This window comes from Hordeum vulgare, chromosome 2H (assembly GCF_904849725.1).
Source record: "Hordeum vulgare subsp. vulgare chromosome 2H, MorexV3_pseudomolecules_assembly, whole genome shotgun sequence".
In the NCBI taxonomy this organism is placed as follows: Eukaryota; Viridiplantae; Streptophyta; class Magnoliopsida; order Poales; family Poaceae; genus Hordeum; species Hordeum vulgare.
In genome coordinates this window covers 76,587,385-76,597,640 of record NC_058519.1, presented here as the reverse complement: position 1 = coordinate 76,597,640, position 10,256 = coordinate 76,587,385, and positions in this window count along the sequence as shown.

Here is a 10,256-nt window from a genome sequence, read left to right as displayed (position 1 = left end):
CGTGGAAGATCAGGAGAAGACGGCCTTCATAACCCCCTTCGGGGCCTTCTGCTATGTATCCATGCCGTTCGGACTCAAGAGCGCAGGGGCGACTTATCAACGTTGCATCCAGAATTGCCATCATAACCAAATTGGCCGCAACGTCCATGCCTACGTTGACGACATTGTCATCAAGACCCGCCGGGGGGAGACACTTTTGGAAGACCTTAAGGAAACCTTCGATAATTTACGAGTATATCAGATGAAGCTGAATCCTACCAAGTGCGTTTTTGGCGTACCTGCAGGGAAATTGCTGGGTTTCTTGGTATCGGAGCGCGGCATCGAGGCTAACCCGGACAAAATTGAAGCGATTACCTCTCTCGGGAAGCCGACGAACGTTAATCAAGTTCAGCGGCTAGCAGGCCGCATTGCGACTCTAAGTCGTTTCGTGAGCCGCCTTGGGGAAAAGGCGATTCCTCTTTGTTGAGGAAATCCGACTGATTCGTATGGACAGATGAGGCAGACGAGGCGCTTCAGGCCTTGAAACATCAATTGGTTAACCCGCCGGTCTTGGCAGCCCCAGCTGAAAAGGAACCCATGCTCCTGTATATCGCGGCAAATTCCAAAGTGGTCAGCGTGGCTGTGGTCGTCGAAAGAAAGGAGGAAGGAAAGGAATACCCGGTGCAACGCCCGGTATATTTTATCAGTGAGGTGTTAACTCTTTCCAAACAGCGATATCCACATTGGCAGAAACTAGTCTATGGGGTGTTCATGGCGAGTCGAAAGCTTAGACATTATTTCCAGGAGCACCCGATCACTGTGGTCAGTTCCGCCCCCCTCAGTGACGTCATCCAAAATCGGGAGGCCACAGGGCGAATTGCCAAATGGGCAATAGAGCTTGGGTCTCATCATATACAATATACCCCCTGCATAGGCATCAAGTCCCATGCACTGGTTGATTTCGTTAACGACTGGACGGAACTTCAGGCTCCGGAAGATCGGCCTGACCTTACCTATTGGACTATTTACTTTGACGGATCCAGGCAGTTGGAGGGCTCGGGGGCTGGTGTGGTATTGATATCCCCTCAAGGAGATAAGTTCAGCTATGTTCTCCGGCTCATGTTCCCCTGCACAAATAATGCGGCCGAATATGAAGCTCTGCTTCATGGTTTGCGACTGGCTAAAGAGATGAACCTAACCCGAGTCAGATGCTTTGGGGATTCAGATTTGGTGGCGCAACAGGTTTCGGGTACCTGGGACTCTCGGGATCCTATGATGGCGGCTTACAGGCGAGCTGTATCTGATGTGGCGGGCTATTTTCATGGGTACCAGGTGGATCATATTGATCGGCGACTCAACGAAGCAGCCGATGCCCTCTCGCGACTCGGCTCATAGAGAAAACCGGTCCCCCCTAATGTTTTTTTGGAGATCTTGCATAAACCGTCTGTGACTACACCCACGGAGGAGGAATTGGCGATACCGGATCCCGAGTCTCAGCTTGTGGCGGCCCTCCATGTCACTCCGGATTGGGCTCTTCCTTATCTGGCTTATCTCGCTCGCGGCGAGTTACCCACCGACGAAGTTGTGGCTCGCCAGATCGTTCGACGTAGCAAATCCATGGTCATTATTAATGGCGAGTTATATAAACTAAGTGTTTCTGGGGTCTTTCAGCGGTGTGTTTCCTCCGAGGAAGGATGCGTAATCCTAAATGACATTCATTCGGGAGACTGCGGGCATCACGCCGGGTCACGTTATTTGGTATCAAAGGCTTTTCGACATGGTTTCTTCTGGTTGACGGCTCATGCGGATGCAGAAGACATAGTACGGCGGTGCGAGGGGTGCCAACGGTATGGGAAACAGGCTCATGTGCCGGCTCAAGAATTGAGGATGATTCCCATTACTTGGCCTTTTGCGGTCTGGGGGCTAGACATGGTCGGCCCCTTTAAGATGTCCTCGAACAAGAAAACTCACTTATTGGTGGCGGTTGATAAGTTCACCAAATGGGTTGAGGCGGAACCTGTTGGAGCTTGCGATGCGGAGACCGCGGTCAAATTTCTGAAAAAGCTGATCTTCCGTTTTGGATATCCACACAGTATTATCACGGACAATGGTACTAACTTGTCCCAAGGAGCGATGCTGGATTTTTGTCGCCGTGAACATATCCGGCTTGATATTTCTGCAGTTGCTCACCCGCAGTCCAACAGGCAAGCAGAGCGGGCGAATCAAGAAGTTTTGCGAGGGATTAAACCTCGCCTCATGGTTCCCCTGGAAAGGACTCCAGGGTGTTGGGTTGAAGAATTACCTTCGGTATTGTGGAGCATCCGGACCACCCCGAATCGATCCACAGGGTTCACTCCTTTCTTTTTGGTCTATGGAGCAGAAGTTGTCCTTCCCACTGACATAAGACATGATTCTATTAGAGTCGCCGCATATGTGGAACAAGATAATGAGTTGGCGCGTCAGGATTCCTTGGATGCCTTGGAAGAGGCGCGTGACCTAGCTGCGGCTCGTTCGGCTATCTATCAGCAGGATCTGCGGCGTTATCATAGTCGCCGGGTTAAGGGTCGGGTTTTCCAGGAGGGCGACTTGGTACTTCGTCTGATACAAGATCGGGCAGGCATGCACAAACTCTCGCCCCCTTGGGAAGGGCCTTTCGTCGTCAGCAAGAACCTCCGCAATGGCTCTTACTACTTGATGGATCTTCGGCCTAATCGACCGACTACAGAGGCTGAGTCAACTCGCCCCTGGAATATTGCTCATTTGCGGCCTTACTACACTTGAGTTCTTAAAACTCCATGCTTTGTAAGTTTTTCAGTTTCATTATGAAGTAATAAAATGTTTTCCGACTTGGGGGCTTCTTCTTTAAAAAAAGAAAATAAGATTTGTGTCATCCTGTTGCGACCTTATGAGCCGACAGAACATGCATTTAGGGTGGGTGCACGAGCTTTCTGACTCGCCTCCCCCTGTCGCGACCGTATGAGCCGACGAAACCTGCATTTAGGGTGGGTGCACGAGCTTCCTGACTCGCCTCCCCCTGTCGCAACCGTATGAGCCGACGAAACCTGCATTTAGGGTGGGTGCACGAGCTTTCTGACTCGCCTCCCCCTGTCGCGACCGTATGAGCCGACGAAACCTGCATTTAGGGTGGGTGCACGAGCTTTCTGACTCGCCTCCCCCTGTCGCGACTGTATGAGCCGACGAAACCTGCATTTAGGGTGGGTGCACGAGCTTTCTGACTCGCCTCCCCCTGTCGCGACCGTATGAGCCGACGAAACCTGCATTTAGGGTGGGTGCACGAGCTTTCTGACTCGCCTCCCCCTGTCGCGACCGTATGAGCCGACGAAACCTGCATTTAGGGTGGGTGCACGAGCTTTCTAACTCGCCTCCCCCTGTCGCGACCGTATGAGCCGACGAAACCTGCATTTAGGGTGGGTGCACGAGCTTTCTGACTCGCCTCCCCCTGTCGCGATCGTATGAGCCGACGAAACCTGCATTTAGGGTGGGTGCACGAGCTTTCTGACTCGCCTCTCCCTGTCGCGACCGCATGAGCCGACGAAATTACTCTTATTATGGTTTAATCTTGAAGGTTTTTATCCTTTCTGCATGTTTGCTGAAAATATTCGTAGTTCTTTTGTTTTCACAGATAATGTGTTCAAAGTTTCATCCTTGGTGGATTAAGCATTGTAGAAGATTTTTATAAAGGCGGACCAAATATTTCAAATCGCCTCAAAAAGCTGTATAAGGATTTTTCTTCCACAAGATGTCATCAAAAGATAGTACTGACTATTACATGGCTCGCGGGCCAAATTCAAGAAAAGTCTACTCCGCTAAGTCCTGGCGTGAACTCTGACCAGCTTCGATTTGTAAATCGCCCAAGACCCAATTGCACCTGGCCAAAGAAGCAAAATCGTCTTCATCGGTCAAGATTGATGCCAAGTCTATTTCCCAGTCGAAAGGATTCTTGGGTCGCCAAGGAATTAGGTTGGTCACCACGAAGGTTGGCGGGCTGATTTTCTTATTCTTACTGTCATAAGCCACCTGATACTTCGTTAAATCAAGACTTGCGGCGAGTTGAGTTGCAGCCAACCGAGAAGCCTTGACAACTTTCTGGTAATCCTCTTCAACGAATTCCGATCCATCATCTTTAAGCTGAGGGAAGCTGGCGGCTACTTCTTCCAAATTAATCTCCGGAGCATACGCTAAGCAGCGACTCAGGGCCGTCAGGACGCCTTTCCGGGCGGCTGACCGAGTTAACTCGCCAATCTGGGGAGGAAGCGTGGATAGACATCCAAGTACTTTCTTGATGGAAGTAATCGGCTCTTTTGCACCCATTACAGCTTTGACGGTCAACACACTGCCTGTGTACAGTTGCTCTGTCAGCGTATAAATTGCCTTCAGCATCAACACACAGTCTTCTTGCAGGTTAGCGACTCTTGGGCGTGGAATTTGATAATCAGTAACTTAAACATCAGAAATTTGGCCAAAAGGAGGGGACAAGGTTGGAGATTTAGGTAAGACTTACCAAAGATGGCTTGCGTCATGTTAGAGATGTGACGTTTTAAGCCGGATAACTCATGTTGACAGTCGCCAGCTTCGCTTCAACCTTCCCTGCTCTCTTCAAAGCAGCGTTTTGGTCAGCTCGAGTTTTCTCTAACTCGGTTTTGAGTTTTTCCAGTTCGACTAGAGCCAATTTATACTTATCTTCTGACTGGGTTCGGGCGTCTTGTTGTTCAGCTATGTTTCTCCTTAAATCGCCCAGCGCTAGTTCGGTCTGAGCAAGGTTTTCCTGATTGAAAGTTTAAAATAAAGACAAGTCTCAGAATTATTGCAAAACAATACCCCTCACACTTGGGGGCTAATGTATAATTTCTCAGGAAAAATTATACAAAAATCAAGACCTGGCTCATCTTTTATTGATGACCCGGCCCTTGGGGGTTACTGGTCGCGAAGCTTTTTCTAAATCTTTAAGACCCGGCTCATCTTTTTACTGATGACCCGGCCCTTGGGGGTTACTGGTCGCGAAGCTTTTTCTAAATTTTTAAGACCCGGCTCATCTTTTTACTGATGACCCGGCCCTTGGGGGTTACTGGGGATAGTATAAAGTATAAAGTTTACCTCATGTTTGTTATTTAACATCTTTAGCACATTCTTCTCCATCTCGTAGCTCGCTTCCAGGCGACTTGCGAAGCCAGAACAGAGTTCTTTAAACTCCAGATTTGCATAGTCGGAAAGCTTCGCCTTGGAGAGCCCAGACTCGGGGATTGCTTGAGAGGAGGATGCTAAGTGTTTGGACAAAACTGTCGCCGTCGGCTTGGAAAAGCCGGAACCAGTAATGACTACAGCATCTGGGTCATCCGCTGTCGTCAATACGTTCGGCGATTTAGGGGCATCCGCTGTTCCTTTCGGCGACTCAGGAAGATCCACTTGAATTGCCGGCTCAGCTTGACCCGGATCCTCTTGAGTTGGAGTTGATTTCCTTGGAAGTTCGGAAGTTGCATCAGGGATTGATCCACTGGTTTTCCTTTTTTTGGCTTGTGCCCTAACAAAAGGAGATCAGCGTGTTAAGGAATTGAAAAGATCGTTATTCTCAAAAGTCAAGGCAAGAGACTTACCCCGGAACTCGAATCATTGGTGGAAGTGTTGACATCACTGAGTCGCCGGAAGTGGGGGGAGAATTCTGCAGGAATTATACATCAATAATACAGGCGGGTTGCAGATGTAATCCAAAGCAGCACGAACAATGGTTGCTCATATAAAAAAAAGGGGTACCTCGCTTGGTTTTCTTTTGTTTGTTGCTGGCAAACCAGATATCAGATCGCCAGAGTGACTTCGTGTCTTCCGGTTTGAGGCGTGCTGTGTTTTCTTCAGTAAGAAATTTGGGTCCAAATGGGCATTTGGATGTGAGAAGGGAACTTTCCCACATATTCGTCATGCCGGCTTAGGTGGAGAAGGAGATGAATCGGAGGAAACGGAAATTACCTCAACAGAGTCTTCTTGGCTTTCGTTATCTTCATTCTATTACAAGAAGAGTGAGAGATATAAATAAAAGGTCAAAAGTAATAGGTGGCGAGTGAAAAAGAGGACGGATTGGTACCTCTGAAAGGGCGTCGCCGACTTGAGATTCGTCGACTTCAGATGGCTCAGCCGCAACAGATTTACCTTTGCCCTTGTTTTTCTTAGAGGGCGGCTTAGCAGTTTTCATGGCTTGCTTTTTAGGTCTCCTGGACCAGAACTTGTCACCTTTCTGGAAAGGTATATGGTATGAAGTCACGATGGCGATAAAACAGAAGGAATAAAAATCAAGGGCGGGTCAGCTTTGGTTACCTTGGGCGCCGGGTTAATCTTGCAGAAGGGCTTAAGGCCGATTTGGCCGCACTTTCCTGCGGGCTCGCCGGTCAGCTTTTTGATGATGGTAACAATGTCTTTCTCTGTTAATGTTGTGTGAAAGTAGCATTGGGGATGATCTAGAGTGCCGTCAAATTCACACATTAGACCATCTCGATGGCTCAGAGGAAGAATCCGCCATTCGACCCAGCAGCGGATCAGGTCAACCCCGGTAAGACCATTGTTCGTCAGGGATCTCAGTTCAGACAATATTGGGATGAACTCAGACTCTTCTTCCTCGGTGAGCTTGTCGGGGAGCTTGAAGTTAACCGGAAGGCGGGTTGGCCTGTAGCCCAGAAGCTTGTTCTCACCAGCAGGGGACGTTTCTTGACAATAAAACCAAGATCCACCCCAGCCCTTAGGATGGCTAGGCATGGTGAGTGAAGGAAACGGACTATCCCTACGGTGCTGAACGTTGACACCGCCGAGTTCCAAACTAGGGCCGTTGTGGAATTCCGTTTGGCGATTCAGATGGAAAAAGTGCCAGAACAGATGAACGGAAGGCTCGATCCGCAGATAAGCTTCGCAAAGCACTTGGAACTGGCTCAAGTTGCTTATGGAATTGGGTCCCAAATCCTGGAGTCGGACGTTCATGAAGGTCAAAGCGTCCCTAAGAAATTTGGATCCGGGCGGCTTAAAACCCCGTTCCAAGTGTTCCACAAAGACTACTATTTCCCCTTCTTTGGGGTTGGGGAGATCTTCTCCCAACCCGGTGCGCCATCCAATGACATCTTGAGGATCCAAACAGCCCGCTTTCACGTAATTAGCTAAGACAGCATCATCAACTTTGGTAGGAAGCCAGTCGCTCTTGAAAACGGCGCCCATGCTACAAATAGGTAGAAGTATGGTATTACATGTCTTGGACATCTACTATATGAATCGGGATCAATTCATGTTAACCCGCCAGACTAAGAGGCTGGGTTGGATTGATATGGCGACTTATGGAAGCAGGGCTATTACCAAAGGCTATGTTACTGTGGATGGTAAAATCTATTCGTTCCGAAGTACTAAGGGGGGATGAAGTTTACAAACAGTTTTTTACAAACAGTGAATGAGGAATGGATCTGCCAAACAGATATAAAAACCTACGAATATGGCTGCGCATGAACAATGTATTATCAGGTGACGCCCCTTGTTTGGAGAAGGCATTGTCTTCATAAATTCGCAAGTACAGCAGATGGTTAAAATTATTCAAGGCACTGGCTACCCTGGCGGCGCTCGGATTAATCGATTCGAGGGAAATGAATGACTATGAGCGGAAAGCTTCAAAGCTACGGCAATGGCGGAAATACAAGCAGGGAATAAACCTACTCCTAAGAGGGGGAACGAGGGCCTAACCTGATGCTCTCGATCAAAGAAGACCGGCGGTGACGGAGATCGCTGGAGAAGCACGGGGGTCCCGACGAACGAAGAGACCTTCGGCGGCGGCGGAGCTCGGGGCGAGCGGCGAGGTTGCCGGTGATGATGCGATGGACAATGACAGCGGACGGATCGACCGAGGTGCGAAGCTTGACGACGGCGACGGCTTGCGGGCAGCACTGAAGCTCCTCGAACGGGGGCGGAAGTTGCGGCCGGCGGCGGAGCCCTCGGGAAGCGATGCGGTCTTTTGCTGCGATAATGGGGGGACTGACGAGACTGGTAGGTGGCCAGCGCCAGCCCTGTCCCGTCCGCCTATTTATCAGGACGGGCGCCGGGATCGAGGCGCCGTGAGCGGGAACCGTTGGGGAATAAAAGATTCGCCATGATGACGTCCGAAAATTTCGGGATAATGATGCACTAAAAGATCCGTTGAGATTATGTTAAGTTTCCCAAAAATCGAGGGATAAGGAAGGTGCCGACGGGAAATGGATTGGTGACTCAAAGATTTTTCCGGTACCGGATGGCGAGTTAAAATTTCTGACGTATGGAGGAAAACGAAGGAGTGAATCACCTTCAACTAAAGCGTAAGCATTGGCATGAGAGTTCAGGTCAATTTGGGGCCTAATGTTGGGGATATTGCTTATTAAGTGACCCGCCCAATATAGGCCGGGTTACTAGTAAGGTGATTCATCCTTTGGGGTATTTGGGCCTCAGCCTGGGCGGTTCAAGGTCGCGGGACGATTATGATTTATGGAAGGTCTTTGGGTTTTGCAAGAGGGCGACTTAGAGACCGCGGTGGTCACGATCTGTAAGGAGAAAGGGACTCTTGTAAACCCTAAAGCCTTGACCTATATATAAAGGCGAGCCTGAAGGGGGAGGTTAGGTTAGAAATCATCGAGTGCTAGGTTAGGCGAGTTACGCCTCTCTTGTAATCGAATCCACATCAATACACGCAAAGCAGGACGTAGGCTATTACCTCCATACGAGGGGCCGAACCTGGGTAACCCGCCGTGTTCCTCCTATTCAACCCCTTTGAGTCGCCACCAAGGTGCGATGGCTCCCGTACTAAGTTCTCTCACGAGGACATCTGCCGTGACAAAACCACGACACTAATAATAATGATTTTATTAGTACTCCGATTGCTCCCGCCACTAGTGCGGAATCATACGAAGTAAATGCTGCTTTGCTGAATCTTGTTATGGAAGAGCAATTCTCCGGCCTTCCTAGTGAAGATGCCGCATCCCATCTTAATACCTTCATTGAGCTTTGCGATATGCAAAAGAAGAAAGATGTGGATAATGATGTGATTAAATTGAAGCTTTTTCCATTCTCGTTGCGAGAGCGAGCAAAAACTTGGTTTTCGTCTTTGCCCAAAAATAGTATTAATTCTTCGAACAAGTGCAAAGATGCTTAGATATCCAAGTATTTTCCGCCGGCTAAGACTATCTCTCTCCATAATGATATCATGAATTTTAAGCAACTTGATCATGAACATGTCAGACTCTTGGGAGAGAATGAAATTGATGATTAGAAATTGTCCCGCTCATGGCTTGAGTCTTTGGATGATTATACAAATCTTCTACGCTGGTTTGAATTTCACTTCTAGAAATATCTTGGACTCCGCCTCAGGTGGAACATTCATGGAAATCATGTTAGGAAAAGCCACAAAACTCCTAGACAATATCATGACAAACTACTCTCAGTGGCACACTGAAAGGTCACCTACTAGTAAAAAGGTACATGCTATAGAAGAAATTAACTCGTTGAGTGCTAAGATGGATGAGTTAATGAATTTGGTTGCTAGTAGAAGTGCTCCTTTAGATCCTACTAATATGCCCTTGTCTTCCTTGATTGAGAGTAACAACGCTAGCTTGGACGTTAATTTTGTTGGTAGGAATAATTTTGGCAACAACAATGCTTTTAGAGGAAACTATGTTCCTACGCCTTTTCCTATTAACCCCTCTAATAACTTTTGCACCTCCTACAACAATACTCATGGAAATTACAATAAATTACCCTCTGATCTAGAGAGTAATATCAAAGAGTTTATCAACTCGCAAAAGATTTTCAATGCGTCCATAGAGGAAAAAATACTCAAAATTGACGATTTGGCTAGGAGCGTTGATAGAATGTCTATTGATATTGATGCTTTGAAAGTTAGATGTGCTCCTCCCAAGATCAATATGGATGAAACTTTGAAAGCTATGCGTGTTTCCATGAGTAAGAGAAAATAAAGAACCACCCAAATTCGTGCTAGACATGAATGGCTTAAAAAGGCGTGTTCTCGTGATAAGAATCACGAAGGTCTTAAAGTGCTTGGTGTGACTCCCATTGAATCCTTGTTTTGTTGTGTCAAAACTAATGATGATGGGGCTGGATATGAATCCACTTTGGTTGAAAAACTCCCCAATGATTCGGAGTCCATCTATCTTGATGCTAAAAGCATTGAAAGTGGAGTAGAAGAAATCAAAACTTTGAGACGTAATGAAACTACTACTTTGGATTTCAAGGAATTCAATTATGATAGTTGCTCC